The sequence below is a fragment of the Sus scrofa genome, chromosome X, assembly GCF_054392235.1.
Source record: "Sus scrofa isolate SSC_HxYL_T2T_F1_AM1 chromosome X, Sscrofa_HxYL_maternal_Yorkshire_Landrace_v2.0, whole genome shotgun sequence".
In the NCBI taxonomy this organism is placed as follows: Eukaryota; Metazoa; Chordata; class Mammalia; order Artiodactyla; family Suidae; genus Sus; species Sus scrofa.
The window spans coordinates 22,347,966-22,368,991 of NC_139401.1; the positions used below are offsets into that span (position 1 = coordinate 22,347,966).

The 21,026-nt window shown below is 37.5% G+C and overlaps 1 protein-coding gene across 1 annotated transcript in view; it reads right to left on the reverse strand.

Moving 5' to 3' along the window:
• Positions 1-21,026, reverse strand: part of LOC110257826 (uncharacterized) — an 830,584-nt gene that overhangs the window by 85,173 nt on the left and 724,385 nt on the right. Inside the window, exons 3-5 of the transcript XR_014835821.1 lie at positions 10,899-11,097; positions 9,673-9,757; positions 5,956-6,008 (exon numbers count right to left, since the gene is read on the reverse strand). The gene's annotated coding sequence lies outside the window, so the exon portion shown is untranslated. The remainder of the gene's footprint in view (positions 1-5,955; positions 6,009-9,672; positions 9,758-10,898; positions 11,098-21,026) is intronic.

Consider the following 21,026-nt stretch of genomic DNA (forward strand, 5'->3'; position numbering starts at 1 on the left):
AAGAAGCAACACTAAAGTTCTAAAGTTGATCTAGTCCTATCCTTTTTTTTTTTCCAAAAAACAGGGAAAAAACTATAACCCAGAGAATGTGTCTTTCTGAAGGTCATACAGCTAGTTTGAGAAAGAGATGTAATTCCTTACAGCAAAATTTCACATAGTGTCCCAACTCTATATTCAAATGTTTTCTTTTTGTTAATGAATTTTAATTGTCATTCAGATGAATTAACCCTATTACAGCTATTTAAGGGGAAGAGTGAGAACTTTGGTCTACATTCTTCTTACATACATACTCACTATGAACTATATGCTGGAGACTTATAAAGCACATGTCCCTGAAAACTGTAAGTGAGACAAGCTAAATATATGACATCACAGAGAGACATTCCCCCTATGTAACCATCCCTGGGTATGTAATTAAGACTGTATCAAGTGAAAATAAATTTCAGGGAGGACCAAGTTAGAGGGCCAGAGTGGTTGTGAGCAGCAAACAAATTTTAATCTGGGAGGAGTGCAGCTTAGAGGCTGGTTGAAACAATTAGCAAGGTCTTCTAAAGGAGGTGTTCATGAACAGCTTAAAATGTCAGCAAACATATACATAAAAATACCACTGAAAAACTACATAGATACTACTTTTATAATGGAAGAATAAGTTTTATTTTTCTAATATGTTCTGGTTTAGAGAGCTTACTGTATTTCCCCCTGTTTCATTTAAGATGAGAAAACTGTAACTTATCTTCTTGCTGAATGAGCCATGAAAAATTTTATAGACAGTTTATAGATAGGCCCTGAGTCTTAGATTATTACCGTAACTGCCACGAAGGCATCTGCAATTCCTAGATTTCTCAGAACTCCTGCTGTAACCCACATACCACATAGTCTTTGTTACTTCTGCACTGAAAAATCCATAGAGTTGTGAGAGATTAGAGTTATTTCTTCAGTAATTATTCACGCCCTCTTTTCCCTACTTTATAGGAGGAGTACATTCCCATGCCCCATTGATGGTGGACTGGGCCATATGATTTGCTTTAGCTAATGGTATGTTGGCACATCTGACTGTGCTACTTCAAGATTATGGCTTAAGAGACATTGCTGGCTTTGCTCTTTTCTCTGAGAGATTTTTGCCTCGATCACCTTCAGAATATGCACAGGGTGCCCTTTGGTACAAGACTGACACACAAGTGGACGAGGTCTGTATCAAACTCAAGGCCTGGAGCCAATCCCAGCTGAGCTCAGCCTACATGAGCCAAATTCTAGCTGAATAACAGAGAAATCAATTCTTACTGTAAGCCCCTGAGATTGTGTGGTGAGTAGTAGCACTAGCTCACTGATACAATGGTTATTACACGTTACTCTTTGTTGCTCCATAAATCTTTGCTGTTTTTCCATTTGTATATACTTTGCCTTCCCATCAGATTGGAAGACATTTTGTGCAATTTGATACATGCTTTTTCTTTTTTTTGGTATCCCCAAAGTGCACACCACTGTAACTACTCAATATATCCTAGTTTCAGAAGCAAGTGTTTCCCCAGTACTGCATACTGGAGTAAGGTTTTACTGTACCACTGATAGATCTCAACAAAAAATGTTACATTTCAGCAGCAATCTCAGAATGTTTTAGGAGTGCAAAGGCTAAGCAACTCAACAGGGACAGTCAGAAGTATTGAGCAAGTGGAGAATCCTTCAGATGGGGGCATTGCTGGCATTTTAAAGACATTTTTCCATTCATGGTAGACCAAATTTCACACATAAATGAAAAGGCCGTTTTTCTCAAGGCAAAATAGCTGATTTTAGTAGCAAAAGGCCTGAAAAACCCTTTATGGAGAGAGTACTTTTTCCCATTGGATTTCTCTATGAATCTGGTATTTAGAGCTACCTCAAGGCTAAGAGCTGATATATTTACCATTACTGTTCACAAAAGGGCATAGATCAAGCAGGGCAACCACAAGGTGACCTTTACTTGTGCTCAGTCCAGCCTTACCCACACATTTATAGTAAGACACACAGTCCTGGAATTTATTCTGTCTTCCCTGAGGTAGGAAGGTCAAGGATCTATGACAGAGCTAAAGGAAACTAAGAGTGTGATGAGAGGAAGAGAAACAAGGGCACAAGTGGGAAGAGATGGCATTTGCACACATGTGAGCTCTGTAGAATCCAGACAGAGCTAGAGACAGAGCACTGAGTCAATGTTGTGCTGTGCAAGTTCCCTGCCTGAAACAGTGTTCTCATCCCCAAATCGGAAATGAAGTTTCCATTTCCACTTACTTTTCAATGCCTGGGCAAAAAGTCAGAGGAAGACAACTTAAAGTTACTTTGACACGTGATCTAATCTTTGCCATTTCTACTGTCTATCAACCCAAAATGTAAGGCAATAATACATACCAATGTGTACATGTCATATATACCACACACTGTTAGTGTTAGAAAAAATTACCAGCTAGTTATGTGAGGTGAATTTTCTTTATTCATCTGAGAAATGGCTTAACATTTCCAAGTAACACCAATTCTACTATGGGCTGATAGGCTTTTAAAGTATTCAAGATCATTTTAAAAATCTATTAAGGGAGAGGGTAAAGAAATCACAGAAACTCCCAAATTGTATCTATCAGTGGCAGCAGATGTGTGCTTAGCCAGTCTATTTGAAAAGATTTAATTACATCTCTTTCTTACCTTGCATGTCTGAATCAATTTGACAGGCCGCTTAAAGCAATGGCTGTCTAAAGAACAAACTTCCTGAGGCTGGTGAAGTAAGTCCCCCTAACAGTAAGACTTATTAATAGCACATTAATGATTGTCAAACCTACGGCTCAACAATGACAAAACTCTGTGGGAACTTACCATATTATTTCTGTGTCACATTTTTAGCTTTAAATGTTTGCCTGTTCTCTTCCTCGTAACTTTGACATGTAAAATCTTAATATGTCATCTTGGGAGCACTCCTAGTTAAGAGCCCAACCAGCTTAAGGAGGGAATAAAGGCTGAGAAAATCAAATAAGTAATCTGTTTTGTTTTTGGGCTATTGCTAACTTACCCTATGTTAGCATGCTATTTTTCTTTGGAAAAGAGCTAAAATAAACAAACAAAAAAAAATGAGCACAGATTCTCCAGGGCTTGAAACAAAAATAAGAACAAATCCTAAGGAACTTAGATTACAGAGAGGTAAAGTTTTCATTTAAAAAAGAAATTTAAACTTTTGGGATTTGATAATATTTTAGCTCTTGGCTTTTCACAGTCATTTGTCATGCTTGCCTAGAGACACTATTAAGGGTAGGTAGAAATGTTTCAGGATATTGTGTAAGCTATGGAAAATATTTGCTTATTAACAGATTGTTGGAGTTCCCATTGTGGCTTGGTGGTTAACGAATCCGACTGGGAACCATGAGGTTGTGGGTTAGATCCCTGGCCTTGCTTTAGTGGGTTGAGGATCCAGGGTTGCCCTGAGCTGTGGTGTAGGTTGCACACGCAGCTCGGATCCTGCGTTGCTGTGGCTCTGGCGTAGGCTGGTGGCTACAGCTCCGATTCGACCCCTAGCCTGGGAACCTCCATATGCAGAGGGAGCGGCCCTAGAAAAGGCAAAAAGACAAAAAAATAAAATAAAATAAAAAAGAAAACAGATTGTTGCAAAGTTTGTACACGATTCTTTGAGAATATTTATACTTTTTCTAGTATCCTATTAGTTTTGAAACATGAACTGTGTTTCTTGTCATTGCTCCCATGGGTACTTGGAATCAGAATTTGTTGAAAAGAGGCATCACAGCTTCTTTTCTATTCAAGTTTTTCAAGTTCAGGAATGAGGGGAAGTCTGAAGAATGTGGCTAGGCTGGAAATCAATGGAAAACATGTTATGGTTTTACAACAAATCAAGTAGCAGAGATTTGCTTTGTGTTTGGGAGTTCATCTACACTCTCAAAAAATGTTCCAAAATCCAGTTAAAGCAATTGAAATAAAGTCTTTGCTGGAACCCTCTAGAAAGAACACATGGCTATGTCACACGGCTCTCACAAATGAGTAGGCGAGATCATCTTAAACCTTAAACCCTGTATTTTAAAACGCATGCCAATTGCTCTGATTCTTGCCATTAACAACTTCAGAATTAGCTTACAGATGTTAATCTCCAGAAAGCAGTGACTTGGCTTGTGTGTGGAAAACACAGGGAAGAAACGTAGCCTTTTACTTTTTTTTTTTTTTTTTTTTGCAGCTGAACACAAGTGAACTAGGAGCCCCAGCACCATGTAGGAAGTAATACCATATTCATGGAATTCAGAGAAAGGGTTTGAAAGAGGCTGGAAATAAACTTTGAAAGTATAAAAGCTGGAACCTAAAATGCTGAAAATTTCTTTGGCCACTTAAAAAATCATATAAACCAGTACACAGTTTCAAATCAACAACTTGGTGTCCAAATTCTAATATCTCCATTTTTTCTGCCCAATTCCAAATAATAATAGGCCTGGATATAAAACTGGAATAGGCCCCAAATATAAGAAATTGAGATAGAAAAATAGTGTAGCTGTTTATAGTAAAGTTAAGAAGTAGTCCCTAAAATATGAGTCATTTGTTTTATATTATTTAAAAAAATCCTCCAAACCTAGTAGCAAGGACTGCTGTATTTTTGCCTATAGTTTTAAGTGGTATAGTGTTTTACAACATGATGTAATTCTGCCCAGAAATAAGGGAGAAGGGAAGGATCATAAAAAAGGCTAAACTGGCCAGAAAGAAATGCCCTGCCACCCTTCCACAGTAGAAGACAGGTGAGGTAGATAATTCTAATCGTGACTGGTCCCCAAGTCATTTTTATTTGGCTTGGAATTACAAACAATGCAGCCTATTCACAGTTTTATAAAATGATCAAAAAGAAAATATCTGCTGTCATTAACTCCAGTGGCAGATAATCCACATAACAATATTTAGTGGTCAACTTGTTTATACCATATGCTCCTGTATCATTCACTGATCACCTCCTCACATCCCCACCTCCCCAAATGTATAGGAACGTGGCTTTCTAAGACTAATTCTAAGATGGCTTTTCATCATAATGGTTAGGAAGCAGGAACAAAGAACAAATGATGGGTTACATGTTATTTCAGAAAAATCCAGTGCTTTAAGTTATAGTGCTTGAAATTCAGGCACCTTCAGCTTAACATAAGAAATTTTCTTAGAGACAGTCCTTACTTGACTACTTTTGAAATGACATACTTCCATTTCACCCACCTTCTCAAATAATGGGGTGTCTCGGCTTATATTTAAATTCATTTTATTCCTCTTCAGTTCTAAGGCAGCCATACAACTCTTGTGATAACTCCGAAGGGCTCTATTTTCAAAATCTCTAAACCTGAAATCACTGCTCACTAGAGAGTTCTCTTTCTCCACTGCTTTCACTTCCTCACAGAAAGTTCTCTTCAAATATCTCCTCCCACTTCAATTAGATGGCTGACAATGAATATGTCCTTGATTAGAACTTCTCACTAATTTCCCATGACCAATGGGATAAAATATGAACCCCTTAACAAGGAAGGCAAGGCTCTCCATTGATCTAGTCCCATTAACCTCTCTAGTCTCACATCCTGCCTTCTACTGAGTTATATTACATCCAGTTTGTTTTTGTTTTTGTCTTTTTAGACATCCACGGCATATGGAGGTTCCCAGGGTAGGGGTCGAATTGGAACTGAAGTCGCTGGCCTACACCACGGCCACAGCAATGCAGGATCCAAGCCGTGATTGCGAACTACATCACAGCTCATGACAACGGCAGAACCTTAACCCACTAAGTGAGGCCAGGGATCGAACCTGGGTCCTCATGGATGCTAGTCAGATTCGTTTCGCTCAGGCATGACAGGAATTCCTACATTACATCTAGTTTATGGTGCAAGCTATTGCTAATCTTCTAAAAGAATATCTCACCCTTTACAGTAACACGCTAAAAGGCATTGTTTCCTTACTGCGTTGCCAATGGAAACTGACCTCTCAGCCTTGGGATTCCAGGTCCTCCATATCAATTCCAGGATTTCACAGCCCTACAATGGGAATTTTAGTTAATGCTAACTCTGAACTTTGGCATTAAGGGCAAGGATGAGATCAGAGGTAGGGATCATGTGACCCCAGCTACGAGAAGGAAAAGGCAGACTATAGGGTGGGGACCTGTTGGGACTGACACTGCAAATATTTTCACGCATATACCTCATGCATCCTTTGTGACATAGACATTTTTTTTTCATGAGCAAACTAAGACTGAGTAACTCCCCCAGAATTACAAAGCTTATAAATGTCAGAGGCAGGTTCCAATGCTAGGCATCTTTCAATCCAGAGCTCCCTCTTATTTCTGACAAACACAGCTGCCTTCTAGTATTTACTTCCACATTAAATGTTTCTTCCATCACAATCCTACTTACATTTCCAGGTCCAGACAATATTGATAAAGACTTCTTTGAATTGTCCAACAATATATGGTCATTTATTTCTTAGAGAACTATCTACATAAGATGGACATGGTTTGTATCTTTGCTGTCCAGGGTGGTAGCCACTAGCTACAAACAGCTACTAAGAACTTGAAATGTAGCTAGTAAGACTGAGGAACTACTTTTAAATTTAAATGCAATTATAATAACTAGCCACATGCTGCTAGTGGCTCAGTGGCCCTAGGTCTCTGCCATTCAAAAGTAGTAAATCAGCATTGGCATCACCTGATTATCATCTAATTAGCTATGCTAAATCTCAGGCTCCGCCTCAGAACTGCTAAAGGAGAATTTCAAACAAGCTCTCCAGGTGATTCGTCTGCACTTTAAAGTATGATAAACATTGCTCTAGAGCATTTGTTAGCAATCACATAGCTTTTTTAAAAAAATCATATTTCATATCATTTTATAATACAGGCTCCTGGAGGGAAGGAAACACCTTATTCAGATAGCTAAATAACAGTTAGTTGGATAGCACGTACTTTAGAAACAGAATCTATCTGGTCTTTCTTCTGTGGCCAGGCCCTGGGAGCCCTTTAGGTCACGTGCCCGTCTGCAAGCTTGGTTATAGGCTCTGCAAGCCATCAGATGGGAAACCAGAATCCTTTCGGCCACTATATGACCCTTGCAGTGTAGACCCATGGAATCTTTTGCACACATGCCATCTGTCCTTTCAAGGTCCAGGATGTCTTATGGCTGCCATCCTGCCTCAGCTCCAACTATAGGGTCTCATGTGGACTCTTTCTGTAGGCTCACCAGGGAAATGTAGCTTTTTGCGGGCATCAGCCTGATAGCTTGGGAAATCCTGGCTCTCTTCAGCCACTGTCAGCACCTTGCAGTAGTCTTGAGGGTACTTCTGGGTACCTTCTAGGAACCAGCCAACTGTAGCACCTGGATTCCAGATATCTTTGGGCTGCTAGCCTTCTGACTTGCAGGATAACTGAGTGGACATTTGGCTACCTTTACTGAACTGGCACTGGTGCTTGGAGAACCTACCAGTTACCAGACTGACCTCCCCTGGGATCCTGTAAGCCACAAACCTGTACATGTACTAGGGAATGTGGCTCCTTTTGCTTACTGTATTATCTCCCTGGTCCACCTAGAAAAACTACCCAGGCACCAGCCTGAACTTGTGTGCTATGGTCCTGATTGTTCTTCTGGCTTTCATGGGCCTTCCCTTCAGGCCATTTCGCATGCAGAGCACTGTCACACCAGGGACCTATCTGGTCCTTGTCCACCACTACCGTCCACCACTATCTTGTCCACTTTTCTGGGATTTTTCGGCCCACAAATGTGCCTTCTTGCAGGAATCAATGGCTCCTTTTGCTCATCATAGTTTTCTCAAGGTGGTGCACAGAACATACCTTCTGGCGCCAGTTCTGGTGGTCCTCCAAGACTTCACCTTCCCCCTTGCTGGGGAAATGGAGCATTTTTCACCCACTTTCCCTCCAGTACCTAACCACATGATAGGGTTTTGGGGATACTTGAGGCCATCGGCCTGATGGTGTTCTGGGAGAAATGTGGTCTTTTTGTCCACCATGACACCTTGATGATGATATATTTTGCAACTTTCCTGGCATTGGCTAGGCTTAGCACTAGGGTTCTGGTGTACTCAGGCCATCAGCCTCTGGTTTTGCTGGGGAAACTAGAGCACTTTCAGTCTCTTTCCCAGCAGTGTGATGACTCTTGGCAGGGCCTATATGGCCATTAGCCTACTCTCCTGCTGAGGTTTTGGTGACCCTTTTGGCCACAGTTTGGCTTGTGAACTGTAGAACTATGGCTGCTGTAGACTACCATGGTATCTTCTCAGGGGTGTTTTGGAAGAACTATCTGGGTGCCATCTTATCCCTGTGCCAATGTTCCAGTGATTTTTAAGCTCACTTTCCTTCTCCATGCTGTGGCAAAGGGTGAACTTTCAGCCCGCTTCCCTATACCACACTAATTCTCTGAGGACCTCTCTGGTTACTAACCTGCCAGTACCCTTGGATTTCTGAGACCTTTTGGGCTACAAGCCTGCCTGTTTATTAGGGAACTGTGGCTCCCTAAGGTTATACCCTTTACTCACTATGGTGCCCTGGGGCAACTGTCCAGGCACCAGTCTGTCTGCATGTTATGGTTCCTAATGTCCTTCAGGCCATCAGCTTTCCCTGTTGCTGAGGAATCAAGATTGCTTTGGGCTTCCTTCCCAGAAGTGCGTTGATTCTCCATAGAACTGGAGGGAGAGGGGACATCTGGTCATCTGCCTACCTACCACTTGATCCCTATGCTCTCAAGCTTCCCCACGTGCTGGGAAAACCTGAACCTTAGCAGCCACTGTCCTGTCCTCATACTGGTACCTCTGGAGAACAAGTGCTTGCAAGTGTGCTAGGGTTCCTTTTGTTCGCACACTTACCAGCCTTTTCCCTTGGAGAAGTGGGTAAACTTTTTGGTCACCTGCCCTCTGTGTGCAGATGCTTGATGGGGGTGTTTGGGGGGTAGGCTAGTTACTCCAGGGATTCCTTGGGTCATAGGCCTGCTTATGTGCTGCGGAACTATGGCTCCTTTCCTCCAGAGTCTTACGCTCGCCTTGATCTCCCTGGAGAACCTTTCAACCACCAGTCTGCCCCTGTGCTGTTTCCAGTTGTCTTTCTAGACATCAGCCTTCCCAGTCACTGGTAAACTGAGAACACTTTCAGCTGCCTTACCTGCAGCTCACAGTTTTCATGAATGCCTATCTAATCACTGGTCTGCCTGCCCTCTGGGTTTTCTGGGATACTTTTGGTCACAAGCATGCCTGTGCGATAAAAAATACTGTAGTCCATTCTTCCCATAGTTGTATCCTCCTTCTGGTGCCTTTGGGGGAAACTTTCCTGCATCATCCTGTGGACATGCTATGGTTCTGGCCTCCCTTATTGCTGCAGAACCAAGAGCACTTTAGGTCACCCTCCCTGCATAGCACTGATGCCCTGAGATCCCATCTGGTCATTAGCCCACCTGGCCCCTAAGATTCCTGGGATGGTTAGGGACACAAGATGGCCTATATGCTGGGAAATTGTGGCTCCTTTTGTTTACATAATTTCTTCCTGATGGTGCTATGGAGGGACCCTCTGAACACCTACCTACCCAATGCTATGGTTCTGGTGGTCCTCAGGCCACCTGTCTTCCTGCTTACTGGGGAAACAAAGGTACTGTGGGGCCATTTTCCTTTAGGTACAGTGGTATCCTGGTGACCCTTTGGCTTTCTTACCTGTTCTGTGCTAGGTACTGTGGTTCCTGTATTCCTTTTGGCCATCAGAAAATGGAGAAAACATTCAGCCATCTTTCCTGATGCCCTGGGAAAATATAAAATGGTACAGCCACAGCTGAAAATGGTTTGGCAATTCCTCAGAAAGTTAAGCAAAGAGTTACCATATGACTCAGTAATGTCATTCCTAGATATATGCCCAAGAGAACCAAAAACATGTCCAAACAAAAACTTGTACACAAATATTCATAATGACATTATAACTATAACTCATTATAGTGAAAAAATGGAAAAAAAATGAAAACTAATGGCTGGATGAAGAAAATATGGCATGTTCATACAATGAATATTATTCATCCATCAGAAGGAATGAAATATTGATACAGGCTACAGTATAGATAAGCCTTGAAAACAGTAGATGAAGCCAGGCACAAAAGGTCAGGTATTGTATGATTCCATTTACGGTAAAATCCAGAATAGGCAAATCTGTTCAGGAAGAAAGTGAAACAGTGATGAGGGGATGAGGGGAGGGGGCAATTATGAAGAGACATAATTTCTTTTAGAGGTGATGTCAATAGGCTGGAATTGGATAGTGGTGATGGTTGCCAACATTGTACTTATCAAAAAGCCCTACTGAGTTGTACAGTTTTAAATGGTTAAAATGGTGAATTTTATGTCAGGTAGATTTTTATCTTAAAAAACACATATAATGATATACAAACACACACACATATGTATGTTCATTCATTCGTTTATTCCAGGATCCCAGCTCAGAAATGCATTGTTTTAAATAGCTTTCTATGTGATTTTAATGGATATGTTCCATGGATTAGTGTTTAAGCAGCAGAGTGAGAAACCATGGATCCTAGGATAAGTGCTTCAAGCTTACTTTCTGAAAATAAAAGTTGCTGCTTACCAAGGGCAAACAAATCACTTTTTCAAAGATGTGGGTGAAACATAATGGTTTTCACAAGATCATTCTGGAATTTCTTTTTAAGAGGATATTATAGGACTGAAAGCCACACAGTGTCAGGGATCCCTGTGGAACAGTATAATCTACTGCTGCTCCCCCACTGGCCACTTGGAAAAGCAGTGTTAGTTGAGTGCTCTTTGCATATAAAAATAATATCAATCCCACTGTAGTTTCTGGCTTGGTAAGAAACTTAATGAAGCACCAATGGAATAGAGTAGGAGAAAGCCAAAAGAAAAAGAGCAGGGTTAACAAATACCTCTGCAAATCTTCTTCCACAATCCTGGACTTGGCCCGTGAGTAACAACTCTTCTAAAAGTGCTCATTCTGAGAGATTACTTCAAAGTCACAGCTGTAATCAGTTAATGAGATCATGCAACTGAAGTTCCCATGGTTTACGTCAACAAAAGAAACATTATCCGTGCAACTTCAATTGCCAAAAGGACTGTATTTGGATTCTAAAACAAAGCAAAACACTCCTGCATTATCAGTATAAGAAAATGGTCACAAACACTGGCTAAATCTAATATACTTGGTTAACATAATGTTACACCACACACAAGAAAATCTAATATTTTCCCCATTTTATTTCATTTTACAGGACACACAAAAAAATTGTTCTCCAGTTGCTTCATTTGCTGCCATACTGTGTTTCAAGCTCCATTTTGTTAATCTTCAGTAGCCACCTTTTACAGCCGCATTTTTGTCTTAATTTTTTCAAATAGTTATAAAATGCTTAATGTGTCCTCAGCTCTGGGGATATGAAGACAAAAACAAAACAAAACAACCAAAACACCCGATTCCTGTTTCCAATAAACTGCTACCAATTAACAGGAAAGCATAGAAGGCTGTAGTGAATTAAGAGATGAGATTGTTTAGTTTTTCACTTTTAGGGAAATTTCTCAATAAAGTCATTTTTATGAATCTTAGTTTTGAGATAGTAGTTTTAAAATGTATATTCTAAAGTTCAAAACGATTTCTTACTATTGCTTCCCACCCCACCCAGACTGCATGGACAGGCCAATGTTGGGATTGCAGAGGGGAGTCTGTTATGGTCCTAAAAGTGGATTTAATGCTTTTTGATTGTTGTTGTAGGGACAGCAAGAAGAAGGGAAGAAACCTATTTTCAATGATTTTTTACTTGTTTCCTATTTTTAAGCTAAACCTTTTATTTTCCAGCTGTAGTTATGTCAATAACTAAAATTTTAAGAACTCCAACCTCTTAGGTCTGTATAAGAAAAAATGTTGTCCCCAACTCCCTTGTCTTTTGCTGTTTAATAAGGCCACGATGCATTTTTTTTCCTTATGTATTTCCTCCCACTCAAGATTAGTTGTGGAGTAGCAGGATGGTCTCCGCTTCTTGGCCGAGAAGACCTAAAATCAATAATGCATCTTAACTGACACCTTAAAGAAGATACTAAATAGGGACTGTAACAATTTACTACAAGAATAACCCACTACAGTAAATCAGGGCTTATCTCAGGAATGCAGGAATGATAAAATTTAAGGGCATTCATTACTATAATTATGTTGACAATACAATAGCTGCAGGAAGGCATGTGCTAAAATTTAACATTTAAAGGTATTTTTAAATAAGGAATGGAAGGTTTTTCCCTTAATATATATATATAATTAATAGTCCTTATCATAAACCTGTCATCATTATAGTCAATAGAAGATATCTTAGAGAAAGTCCCTGTAAACTCAAGAACAACAGTAACAAATATCTGTGTTCATTGCATTTATATAGTAGCATTTTGGAACTTATTATTACTGTAGTAAGCCATGTCAAAGAAATAAGAATAAAAGTAAGTAATACATACAATTTTTTATTTTGAAGTGATTATACTCCTAAAAATGTAAGGCATTCAGCTAAAAATAACAATCTCTAGTGTTAATGAAAGCTTAATCAAGGTAACATGATATGATACATACTCAGAAGTCAATAGTACACACTGTAACTTTATAAAAAAGAGAAACAAAACATAATTTCAAGAAGGCCCATTGAACAGAAATATAATGCCCTTAAGAGCAGTAGGAACAAACCCAAGAAAAGATGTAGAGGAGCTCCCATTGTGGCACAGTGGAAATGAATATGACTAGTAACTATGAAGTTGTGGGTTCGATTCCTGGCCTCATTCAATGGGTTAAGGATCCAGCATTCCCATGAGCTGTGGTGTAGGTCACAGACATGGCTCAGATCCTGCATTGCTGTGGCTGTGGTGTACACCGATATCTGTAGGTCTGATTCAACCCCCTAGTCCGGGAACCTCCATATGCCACAGGTACTGCTCTAAAAGACAACAAGCCAAAAAAAAAAAAAAAAAAAAAGGAAATACGTAGAGGAGTTGAATAAATAAAACTGCCAAATTTTACTTGTTCATTGAAAAGAGGACTTGAATAAATGGCAAATTATGACATATTACCAGATGTAAAGACTGAGTATTTTTTTATTGTTCTCTCCAAGTTATATTTTAGATAACCTGCAACTCAATCTTTAATCTTAAATGATTTTTTTTCTGGGAGTTGACAATTTTATTCTACAGTTCAACTATGAAAACAAATAGTTAACATTTGTAAATACACATTTGTCAAAAGGGATCCTCACAAAGGGATGAAGAGTTCCAGAAATGTTAACTACATAGGTAAATATAGAGGATTTTAAAATTTAAATATTTTAAAATTTTATTTAGATCTTTTCAAAAGATAATTAACTGTTTTTAATAGAATTGTAATATAATCCAGCAACTCTACTTCTAGATATAAGCCCAAAGGTATTGAAAGCAGGAGCTCAAACACTGATGTTCATAGCAGCATTATTCACAATATCTTAAAGGTAGAAAACAACCCAATTGCCCATTATTAGATGAATGGGTAAACAATATATGAAATACACATAAAATGGAATATTATTCAGCCTTAAAAAGGAAGCCTGCTACATGCTACATGCTACAACATGAACCTTGAAAAGAGTATGGTAAGTGAAATAAATCCAGACACAAAAAGGACAAATATTGTATGATTCCATTTATATGAAGAATCTAGAGTAGCCAAATTTATAGAGACTGAAAACAGAAGAGTGGTTACCAGGAGCTGAGGAGTGGGGAAATAGGAAGTTATTGTTTAATGGGTACTGAGTTTCAGTTTGGGGTGATAAAATTTCTGGACATAGACAGTGGTGACTATCGCAGAGCAATGTGAATGTACTTAGTGCCGCTGAATTGTACACATAAAAATGGTTAAGACAGGAAATCTGATGTTATACATATTTCCTACAATGAAAAGAGTACTATTTTAAAAATAGTAACAATGTATTATGGAAACACACAGATACAAAGGTGAGAAATATAAGTATACTATGGTAAGGTTTGAATTCTTTATGTGAGGTTCTGCAGTTATACATGAGTGGTATACAGTTGAAAGTAAACAGAGTTAAAGATCTATGGTATAAACCCTAAAGTAATCACTAGAATAAGAAAACAGTGTTATAATAATCTAAAAAGGGTGATAAAATAGAATAAAATTATTCAATTAATCCAAAAGAAAGAGAAAATGAGAAAAAAGAGAGTAAGCAATAGTTGAGACAAATATAAAACAAGCAAGATAAAAGCCTTCAACCTAACTAAATCAATAATTATATTAAATATAAAAGTTATAATTGTCCCAATTAAAAGTTTGAGATTATTAGAGTGGATAAAAATTCAAAAGTCTGCAAGAAACATACTGTAAATATAAAGACATAAGTAGGTTACCAGTAAAAGAATGGAAATGTATACCATGCTAATATTACTCAAATAAAACTTGAGTAGCTATATTAATATCAAAGATTTCAGAGGAAATAATATTGCCAAGGAAAAAGATGATTATTTCATAATGAGGACAGGGTCAATTCATCAAAAGAAAATTATTATTCCAAACTTTTATACACAGATGGCAAATAAGCACATGAAAGGATGCTCAACATCATTAATTATTAGGGAAATGCAAATTAAAGCCACAATGAGATACCATTACACGCCCACTAAGAATGGCTAAAATTAAAAATATCGATCATACCACATGTTAGTGAGGGTGTGAAAGAACTGGAACTCTTATACAGTGCTGGTGGGAATATAATATGATACAACTGCTTTGGAAAACAGTTTGACAGTTTCTTAGAAAGTTACACACTTACTGACAATACAATTCAGTCATCTCACTCTTAGGTATTTACCTCAGAGAAATGAAAACATATATCCACACAAAAACTGGCACACAAATGATCATAACAGCTTTATGTGTAATAGCCAACAACATGAAATGAACCAAATGTCCATTGACAGAAGAATGGACAAACAATCTGTGTTATATCTATCTAATGGGATTCTACTCAGCAATAAAATGAATGAACTTGATACACACTACGACATGGATAAATCTAAAAATACTTACGGTAAGTGAAATAAACAGGCCCAAAGGGTTCATTCTGTATGGCATTATTTACACAGGATTCCAAAAAAATGAGATCTAATCCACAGTGTCTAGTGGTTGCCTGGGGTTGGTACGAAGAGGCCATGAAGGGCAGAAGGGGCAAGACAGAGGGAATACAAAAAGGGCAATAGAAAACTTCTAGGGAGTGATGGATATATTCATTATTTTGATTATGGTGGTGCTATATTTTAATTATGTGACATGTATCTAAGTATATCTCAATAAAGCTATTAAAATATATAGAACATACTGTATATACATTTAAAGTCATTTTGTATCTTTAATATAGGAAAAAAGGATAGATAATGATAGACAACATATAAAATTGGGATAGCTCATTAGCAAATGGACAACAGTAAAATGAACATAGACACTACACTAAATAGGAATGAAAAGTTATGTATAAATACACTTCTAATATAAATAAAGGGACAAAATCCAACAAACACAAAAAGGAAAGAAACTGAATTGCAATGATGAAAAACTGCAGAGGATACTGACTTTCTATGTATAGGGGAGAGAGAAATAGTCACAAAGAAAAAGATGGTCAAATAATTTTGTATATTTTATATGAAAAAAAGAGCCATCTGGGAGATCTATCTGCAGCAAAAATACCTGTGGGTGAACATCCTTAAAGGGTCCAAACAAATGGATCAATCCCAAGATCAGCAAATAAACAGGAAAAATATGTGAACAGATAATTCACAAAAGAGAAAATTCAACAAGTAAATGTTCAATAAAAAGGGGTAATATTTTTTACTGACTTAATTTGTAAAGCCTTAAAAATGAATGCTGGTAAATATGTGTTAAATCAGATACTGTTCTCTATTACTGTTACTTTGAACATCAGCCTACATTTTATATAATGTAAGAGTTTTAGATTTTAAGAACTACAAAACTATTCAAATCCTTTGATATAGTAATTTTCCTTCTGGGACTTTAGCCTAAGGAAATAATCCAAAGTCTGGAACAGTCTTATGCATTAAGACATTTTTCAAATAACGATGAAATTTAAGAACAGTCCAGATAGCTAAAATAGGAGACTTGCTAATTAAATTAGGGTATAACTGCTCAATGGAATATTTTATGTGTATTAAACAAAACAAAGACAATTTACAGCAATATGGATAAGGCGTATAGTAAAATGCTAGGTTTAAAAGTATGATATTAAATTTTATGCACTCCATGATTAAAATAATGTAAATTTGAATGTACTAAATGTGAAAGATAAATATAAAACCAATGGCAATATATTGGTGGCTGGTTTCCTCTTTTTTAACTTTAATGTTCTCATATTACTTTTTATATTAAAAAATTAAAAACAGTTTATGATAAACTATTTTACAGTAAGTGAGATATAAATGCCAAGAATCTTTGACAAATGTTTATGGGTTAGTAGCCATATAAACATGAGAGCTTTTGGTGTACAAGTTGAGCACTTGGGGGTTAATTTTCTGGAACTCATTTTTTTTTCTGAGTACACTGATTTCTAAAGGCCCTCTAAATCTCAGACTTTATGATTCTCAGTGCTCCATCAATATTAATCAAGTTAAGCTTGATTTCCACTGATTTTGTCTATTTGTAGACCAAAAAATGCTAAACCAATCAGTTTATACAAACTGATCTAACTGGTCAATTCAATGAAAAAAGTCAAGGTGCTAATTGTGCATCATATTGACTCAAAGAAAGCTATATGGATCTTGGTTCTTTAAGGGATTCTTTCACACTTTGGTTAAACCTTGAATATAGGCACTGATGAGGATTTGGCTATTATTAAATGTTAAAATGAGAATTGTAGAGCTCTTAGGGCCATCCTATATTGAAAATCACACTAATTTCTAATATAATTCTAGATGGTTCAGATGGAAAGAATTATTAGAGCTCTTCTTAGTGTACTTCTTATTAACCCTTAGAATGGATTTCTTTGGCCATCCTTTCCAAAATAGCCAATCCCCTGCTCTAATGCCACATCCCATAATCTTAAATAATTTTTTATCATCTTGTTCCCTTTTTTATTCACTTTAATCACATGATCTTAAATATTTCATTGACTAAAATATCCACTGGGTCTAGAACACTGTATAGTGCACAGAAGGTGTACAATTAATAAATGTTGAATGAATGAGTGATTGAATTTGACACCAGTAATGGTAAGGAATTAGCCATAATGGGAATGAAATCTATCACCCAGGAAAAGATGAAGATTAGGGAAAACTCATCCAAATCCAGAGTTGGAACCAAAAAGTATAGCCCAATGAAGATGAATCCCAATCTCATTGTGGAAAATGGTTGGCACCAGGGTATTCAACAAGATGGTCTTGTGCATGATGGGGAAATCTATACTATTCTGTGATTAAGGAGTAGAGTAAGGAAGTAAGGCAATTTGATCACAATTCTGAGGCTCATTTTCGAAAATCTCAGGAATTAACATCTTAGAGTTAGGTGAGGGTTAGCATGTCACCTCCAACTTGGTAATAAAATAAAGTCTCATACCAAATCTCACTACACACATAGGTATTCAGTAACAAGCAGGTAAGAAGAGCCATATAATTCTCAAACTAAAGGAATTCTAGATCCTGTCCTTTCTGGTGATCCATGAGTAACACACATAAAATGTTCACGTGAGAAAAATATGATATTATTGTAGCAGGGGGTTAACCATCCACTATAAAAGATGATCAGAGATATTCCAGAGCAACAACTGGGTTCTGGGTTTAGGATTAAACATGTTCCAAAACTAACGGTAACTGTAAAGGGCTTGCTAGATTCTCATACATTGTTTACTCAAAGATGGGTGGTGTCTTTAAAGTATTTTAGTCAATAGATACATCTTGAACACCATCAATTGCATCTATGATAGCCAATTTCCAAATTTATTAGCCTAATTAGAAAGCTATAAATTTCACTACTGAAAATCCATTTCTACCTTTGATGATGATAATTAGCAAAACTTCTAGTGTTGATTGAAGATAAAAGTAGTGAAGATATTTGTCATAGCCATCCCTGGAATGGGCTTTTCATTTTTTATTTTTTTAGGATTATTATTTTATATATTTATTTAGTTAGTTAGTTTTGGTCACTAAATTAATTTTATTTTTAATTTTTTAATTGAAGTATACTTGATTTACAATGTTGTGCTAATTTCTGCTAAACAGCATAGTAGTATAAAATATATTTATTTTAAAATATAAAATATATTTATTAAAAAAATTAAGTATAGTTGATTTACAATGTTCTTATTTCTGCTGCAACACAAAGTGACCCAGTCATATATACATACATACATACCCTTTCTTCAATTATCTTCCATCATTGTCTGTCCCAAGAGACTGGATATATTTCCTTGTGCTGTATAGCAGGACCTCATTGCTTATCCTGGAATGGCCTTTTAAATTCATTGTTACCTCACCATTCCTGGGATATGGATTTTTGATTAGGATCACTGATGGCTCCTAAGGGTAGATTAAAATGGACACATTTGAATCAAGAAGCCTGGGCTGAAGTATTTTAAAGAAAATTACAGTATTTCTTCAGCGATCCACTGGTTGTTTAGTAGCATGTTGTTTAGTCTCCACGTGTTTGTGTTTTTTGCAGTTTTTTTCTTGTTGATTTCCAGTCATATAACGTTGTGGTCGGAAAAGATGCTTGATATGATTTCAATTTTCTTAAAGTTACCAAGGCTTGATTTGTAGCCCAGGATGTGATCAATGTTAGAGAATGTTCCATGTGCACTTGAGAAGAATGTGTATTCTTGTTGCTTTTGGATGGAATGTCCTATAAATATCTATTAAGTCCATCTGGTTTGATGCGTCATTCAGGGCCTGTGTTTCCTTATTGATTTTCTGTCTGGTTGATCTGTCCATTGCTGTAAGTGGGGTGTTAAAGTCCCCCACTATGATTGTGTTATTGTCGATTTGTCCTTTCAATGTTGTTAGCAGTTGCCTTATATATTGTGGTGAACCTGTGTTGGGTGTGTAGATATTTAAAATTGCTATATCTTCTTCTTGGATTGATCCTTTGATAATTAGGTAGTTACCTTCCTTGTCTCTTAAAATATTCATTTTAAAGTCTATTTTGTCTGATATGAGTATTGTTATTCCAGCTTTCTTTTGATCCCGTTTGCATGGAATATTTTCTTCCATCCTCTCACTTTCAATTTGTGTGTGTCCATAGAAGTGAAGTGGGTCTCTTGAAGACAGCATATATATGGATCTTGTTTTTGTATCCATTCAGCCAGCCTGTGTCTTTTGGTTGGGGTGTTAAGTCCATGGACACTTAAGGTAATTATTGATATGTATGTTCTTACTGCCATTTTATTAATTGCTTTGGATTTGTTTTTGTTGCTTTTTTTCTTCTCTTCTCTTGTTCTCTCCTCTTCTGGCTTGATGACTATCTTTAGTGTTGTATTTGAGTTGATTTTTCTTTGTGTATCAACTGTAGATTTTTGGTTTGCAGTCATTCTGAAGTTTTGATATAAGAGTCTATATGTATATGAGATTATTTTAAGTTGTTGTTCTCTTAATTACAAGTTCATCTCCAGTGACCTGCATTTGCACCCACCTCTTCTCATGATTTCTGATTTTGGTGGCATAATTGTGCATGGATGATTTTGCATCTTTACTGTATATATACCTTTACTGGTAAGCTTTGTCATTTGTGGTATTTTTGTTTCATGTTGCTGTCTTTTATGCCTAGAGAAGTTTCTTTAGTATTTGTTGTAAGGCTGGTTTAGTTACTGAATTCTCTCAGCTTTTGCTTATCTGTAATGCTTTTGATTTCTCTTTCGAATCTGAATGAGAGCTTTGCTGGGTAAAATAATCTTGGTTGGAGGTTTTTTCCTTTTATCACATTAAGTATATCGTGTCACTCCCTTCTGGCCTGCAGAGTTTCTGCTGAAAAATCTGCCAATAACCTTATCAGGGTTCCCTTGTATGTTATTTGTTTCTTTTCCCTAGCTGCTTTCATGATTTTCTGTCTTAATTTTGGTCAGTTTGATTAATATGTGTCTCAGGGTGTTCCTCCTTGGGTTTATTTTATATGGTACTTCCTGGATTTGAGTGAGTGATTCCTTCCCCATGTTAGGGAAGTTTTCAGCTATTATCTCTTGGAATATTGTTTCTGTCCCCTTCTCTCTCTTTCTCCTTCTTGGAGCCCTATAATACAGATGTTGGTACATTTAACATTACCCCAGAGTTCTCTGAGACTCTCTTCATTTGTTTTCAATCTTTTTTTTCTTTTCTGTTCTGCATCCGTAATTTCTACTCATCTGTCCTCTACCTCGTTTATTCATTCTTCTGCCTCCTGTATTCTGCTGTTGGCTGCTTCTAGTGAGTTTTCAATTTCAGTTATTGTATTTTGCATCTCTTCTTGTTTCAGTTTTACATCTTGTATCTCTTTGCTCAGTGTTTCCTGTAAGTTATCCATCTTTGCCTCCAGTTTATTTCCAATGTCTTGCACCATCTTCTGCATCAACAGTCTAAAGTCTTTTTCCTGGAGGCTAAGAATCTCCTCATTGCTTAGCTTATTGTCTGGGGTTTTTTTCTTTCCCCCTTATTTGAGTTATAGTTTTCTGTCTTTTCATTTTTGTAGGTTTTTGGTGTGGTGACCTTTTTACAGATAATAGAGTTATAGCCTCTCTTACTTCTGGTGTCTGTCCCCCTTGTGGCTGAAGTTGGTATGGGGACTTGATGTAGGCTTCCTGATGGGAGGGGCTGATGCCTGCCCACTGGTAGGTGGAGCAGATTCTAATCCCTCTGGTGGGTGGGACTTTGTCTCTGGATGGGATTAGAGGCAGCTGTGTGCCTGAGGGCTCTTTAGGCAGCCTGTTTACTGAGGGGTGGGGCTGTGATCCCTCCTGGATTGTTGTTTGCCTTGGGGCTTGTCAGCACTGACTGATGGGTGGGGCCAGATTTTCCCA